The following is a 5,832-nucleotide window of genomic DNA, read 5'->3' on the forward strand; positions in this document are numbered from 1 at the left end:
ATATATATATATATATATATATACAGATTTTAAATATAGATGTGAATGTATTATGATATACATTTCATATCTTACGTATTAATTCTCTTGAGCTTATCTTTCTAAGTAATTTTCTTTGATAGAATTCCGTCAAGAAATACAAATTCCTGGATGATAACCGCTATCAGTAATTGATATGGAAATATTTCGCGTGATGTCCGTATGTATATGTGATATTCTGTTCGCTTTTAACAACGGTATGTTTGAACCGTGTAAATAGAGATGCGTTGAAGACAAGCTTAATAGGCTCTATATATTGACGATCTAATGGTTGTGAAGGTTTGTTAACAGGAAGTAGCAGTAATTTAATTTTGAGTGACATATACTTGTGAAGTACTTCTGTATATGCGTAGGTGTACATTTCGTAATGTGTGTGATAATGATATCCAGTTATGTCTCTATGCACGCATGTATGTATGCATGTCATTATTCAGTTTATTTCAAGATTTCTTGTCAATAGAGAAAGAACCGGTTTCTAACCTAGATCCAAGGCTCCTTCATTGGAATTTCTACATCAACAACGGTATTTGTGTTTGTATGTATGCATGTATGTGTGTGTATGTATGTATGTATGCATACATGCATGCATGTATGTATGTATGTATGTATGTATGTATGTATGTATCTATGTATGCATGTATGTATGTGCAGATTTATAAGTTTTATGTATGTATTCTCATGCATATAGTTGCATATCTAGACATGCTCATATATATTTAAATGATAAACTTCTGCAAAGTTTTACAGAATTTTACAGTTCCAATGATGGATTGGATCTGGAGTCTTCAAATTAGCTTTCTGGTTTTGAGAAACCTAATTTCTCCAGATTGGTATTAAGGCAACGTGTTACATGTATATATGTATGTATGTACGTATGCGTAAAGTATGTATAAATACATGTATATATGTATGTATTTATGAATATATATATACATACATACATACATACATACATATATGTATATATATATATATATATATATATATATATATATATATATATATATATATATATATATATATATATTATTCTCTCAATTATCCCCTCTTTCTATCTATCTATCTATATATCTATCTATCTATCTATCTATCTATCTATCTATCTGTCTATCTATCTACCTGTCAGTCAGTCTGTCTGTCTGTATGTAGTGTTATTCCACTTTATAATATATATGGCTCCAGTAAAATATGTCAGGCAGTGTGAATTTTGCTATTTATATTAATAGTAATCCTTGTTTTCATTTCGAAAGTGCTTTTTGTAATTAGTCTTTCCAAAATGCTATTTTGCTGACGTTGTTTTAAAGTGTCATAACAATTCCAGTATGTATTCATGCCTTCGTAACGGTTCGTGGTACGTTTTGTTTTTAAAATTGTATGTATGTATGTATGTATGTATGTATGTATGTATGTATGTATGTATGTATGTATGCATGTATGCATACATGTGTGTATGCATGAATGTATGTGTGCGCATATGTATATATGTGTGTACGTTTGTATGTGTACTGCATATTCATGTGCTTGAGTGTTTGTGTGTTCTTATGTATGTGTGTGTGTGTCTGTGTGTGTATGTGTACCTCGGTCACATGTCTGAGTGTGTCTGTGTGATTATGTACTGAGTCTGTATGTGTGGACATGTGTCTCCATATGTGTCCTTATAAGGCAAAAGTGAATGACTCTCCCAAGTCACAACGGAATATGCTTCAACACACGAACTCACACAAAGAATCTTGCAAACCAAATCCAAAAGCGACATCTTACGTAGAGCTTTTAGTAAAACTTACAATAGGGATTGTTGAGATGGTGCTATATTGCAGTAGTAGATAGATTGATGGTAATGGTAGTGGTGGTAATGGTAGTAGTGGTTTTGGTCATGATAGTAGTGGTGGTAGTAGTGGCGGCATTGTTTGTGAAGGATGTGGTGACTACCATCTGCTCCAACCCAGACACCCGGAGACCCAAATAATAGTCTTTTATAACCATTCCCTTTATTTCTCTGACTAAGCCCTGAACGTACTTGAAAAAAATATAATAAAATAATGTGATCTCAGACTGTTTTTAAATTTCGAACACAATTAAATTTTACTAAATGCAAGAGAAACAATATTCAGCTTAGAGATGGAATATTAGCCATAATGTAAATATAATTTTATCACATTTTCGCAGGGGAACTTAAAATTATGTTTCCAAATATCAAAGACACCGGGGGTCGTTTTACATTGAACTTTACATCAATTAATCTCGTGAGTTCTGATACCACATTTATATAGAAAGGCAAACGTGATTGCACCAAGCAACTAAAGACAGGTTGTGAAAAGATAAAAATAGTGAGACGTCTGAATTAAATTGAGAAGCACAGATCATGAAAGTTTTCTGATCAATGAAGATCTGCAAATCACCATCCATCTTATAACCTCTACAGCCACATTATTGACAGAAATTCTTATATAAATTGATGAGATTAAAAACACCCTCTTGTGTGATCAGAATATCTATTGATGATCTAATGTGGCTGGACGCACGCGATCGCTATTCCAACTAGAAATAGCAACCAAATCATTTCCAAATTATACCCTGCCGTCTTAAAACAAGAGAAACGTTTATTTGATTAATAACCATAGATATATGATGTCTGAGACAAAAACAGACGTGCTTTGTGATCATAAGTCTCGTAAATCAGGTGCTGGCTAGAGATAAATGACGACATTGTGAATACTAATATCATGTTGAATCATGTGGTCCGAGAATCGCCCTGACGTAAACTATATCTTTTTACGATAATTAATACGTATATTTTCGTTTCCTAAACCTCGAAAATACCTGTAATCTAAACTAACATAAATCTTTCTGATGATTAGACTGCCTTCAATTTTTCGGGGTCCGGATCATTCTAAAAGTGAATGCGTGTAGCCTAGTGGTTAAGGAGTTCCACTCACAAATCGCGAGATTGTGTTTTCGATTATCGGATCAGGTGGAGCGTCGTGTTCTGGAGCAAAACACTTAATTTCTTGTTGCTCCAGTCCACTCAGCTGGAGCAGCATGAAGTAACCCTGCAAAGTACTGGTGACAGTAATGTCAAAGGGTGGGGCCATCATCATCATCATCATTCTAAAACAGAAACATATGTTTTATGATTGACTGACAAATTTTGTAAGCCAATATATATATTATAATTTAATATATATAATTTGATAAATTGGCGAGCCCGCAGATTCGTTAGTAGGGTGAGCTAAATGCTTAGCCGTATTTCGTCCGTCTTCATATTCTGAGTTCTCGTTATTTGGCCAGTCAGTAATATGTTTGAAACTAGAGAAATGCAATAGAATTGGGGAAAACAAGCGAAATTGAAATGAAATTCTACGGTCGCCGCTCATAAAAATGCACTAGTTGCACTAACAACACTGTTAAATGCTTTCACGCATTATTTTCACAGATTTGTTTATAATTATTCTCATATTCAAAGAATAAGGTACATTTTAAATTCACGTAGAATTATTTATAAATATGATTTGTTTTTGTGTGCTAGTATATGCACAGATATTTGTGGATATTGCTTGCATAAAAACTAAATCGTTCTTTACAAACAATTTCATTAATATTTCCTTGTTGTGATTGCTACGTGTAACTGAATTATTCTCTAAGTGTAAGAAGATATCACCTTTAGGAATTTCAAATATAATGATTATTAATATAACAATGTGTAATTCATTTTCCTGCCAATTTTGTAAATATTTAGGAAAGTATAGCTAATATTTTCCTTTCTTGCTTTTTGTTTTTGTTTGATAAATTATTCATTTATGTTTTAAATTTTAAGCCTATTTCAAAAGTGTTGATTATATACAATCAATATATGACTAGTATCAATTGTATTAATTGAAGAATGTTTAAACAGAAAGTCAAATTCTGAAGTTAGAAATCAATATTTAAAAAAAAATATCTACTCTAGCTTTTAAATACTTTCCCAACTTGAACCCTTGTTTTCCCAGCCTGGCTAGAATTTGTATAAACGAGTAGATGTTTTGTTTACTGATTTCTATATCGGAACAAACATTTTCGGTTTAGCACTCAATACCCAGGGTATTCGTCCCTGTGGAGACCAAATCTCTAGTGACTCACTGGCGTCCTGAGCGAAGCCTTGTGTCTTTAACACACAAGTTTCTCTGACATGGTTCTCTGCGACAAAATATATCAATAGTCGGTCCATATTTTTATGCACATTATAAATGCTGTACATATCGGTATTTTTATCTGCTTTAGATCCGTTTGTTTAAATTAGGAATAGACTAATTTTTTAAAATCTGTTACAGACTATTGTAAAATAACGGTTGTAACTGTTATTTTCATGAAAACGTACATAGGAATAGTGCCAACAAGATAGATTGAAGATCTTATCGGAAAGCTTTCACAAAAGGTAAGATATTTAACGTTTACTACATCATTATCACATCTAGAAAGTTAAGTCAGGGAATGATGATTACTTTCCACGTAAAAAGAAAATAGAAACATCATAACAACAATCATTGGTAGATTCTTGAAAGTTAGAAGCTCGTCCAATGTTTATGAAATTAATTCCTTTTGATTTTGTTGTAAAGATATATTTAAAAGAGTTTTACTTTGCATTAAAAACATATTGATACGTCTTTCTTACGGATGCTTCTTAAATGGATCTAAATAACTACAAGTATTTGTTGCCATGTAATGTCTAACTCCATTTGATTGATAGTGATGCAGTATCTGTCGACCTTTCGTCATTTAATCTGTGGTATCATGTGTACAACCAACTGACATATTAACAACTGTTATGCGTATAGAAATTTTATAAGAGAAATAATAAACTCGGCAATTTATGAGTGATATATTGAAACCACGTTTCACTAAGTGTTAATATATTCTAAATGGTATCTGGAAACATCATATAGTTATATACTTGGGGGAAATATACAGTTAACAGACAGTAATTGGTAAAGCGTTTAAACGAATTTCTCTCATAGTTTTGTTCGTTACATTTAGAATGATTATAACGCTGTTGGTGTTGCGATTTATAGTTTGAAACCTGTTTATGGTCCGCTAATTACATTTTATGATGGAAAATTTCATAGAGCTATAATGATTCTCATTTGGAGGTCTCGTAACGTTTAAAATTCTTTTCTTTTGGCATTGTGTTCAACCATACTGCTGATTTAAAACTCTGCTATTTTCATATTTCAGCTTCAGACCTAATTTTCAACCAGGAAATTCGATATATTTCTTTTGGTTGGAGGAGATATTTTGAACAACCTACAATTTTACACATAACTAATGGGTTGTCAAATAATTTTGTTTCTTTTTTTCCCTACTACTTTTTGTCTACTTAGAACATGATCGTCACATGGCTGGAAAGAAGTAACATTCATTCAAATTTTTAAAACGATAAACAAAATGTTGCAGATGAAAAATAGAGCTAAAAAAAACACAAAAAAAATTTAGAAAGAATATAAAAAACCCTACGAAGAGAATATTTTTCGTGTTAATTTAGATAATGCTGGAAAGAATTGAAATAAATGAAAACTAAAAACGAAAGAATTTACCTGACAAACGGAGAAATGAAATATCGGTATGCTTTTCTGTGAACATCATGTACTACATACTATCAACGTAAAAAGAAAATACTAGCCAAGTCTGGATTAAACTAACAAGTATTGTATGATAGTTGTGTACGAAATATACGTATATATATATGCATATATATATAGACATATATATGCATATATATGTATATATATGCATATATAAATAAATATATATATATATATA

At 31.5% G+C, this 5,832-nt stretch overlaps 1 protein-coding gene across 8 annotated transcripts in view; it reads left to right on the forward strand.

The window, feature by feature from the left end:
* LOC106875208 (dual specificity calcium/calmodulin-dependent 3',5'-cyclic nucleotide phosphodiesterase 1A) overlaps positions 1 to 5,832 on the forward strand; it is a 1,568,460-nt gene that overhangs the window by 454,684 nt on the left and 1,107,944 nt on the right. For 7 of the 8 annotated variants that reach the window (XM_052973317.1, XM_052973316.1, XM_052973336.1 and 4 more), the window contains one exon: positions 4,347 to 4,450. The exons of the other annotated variant lie outside the window; for it this stretch is intronic. The gene's annotated coding sequence lies outside the window, so the exon portion shown is untranslated. The remainder of the gene's footprint in view (positions 1 to 4,346; positions 4,451 to 5,832) is intronic. 8 annotated transcript variants of the gene reach the window in all.

This window comes from Octopus bimaculoides, chromosome 1, assembly GCF_001194135.2.
Source record: "Octopus bimaculoides isolate UCB-OBI-ISO-001 chromosome 1, ASM119413v2, whole genome shotgun sequence".
Lineage (NCBI taxonomy): Eukaryota > Metazoa > Mollusca > Cephalopoda > Octopoda > Octopodidae > Octopus > Octopus bimaculoides.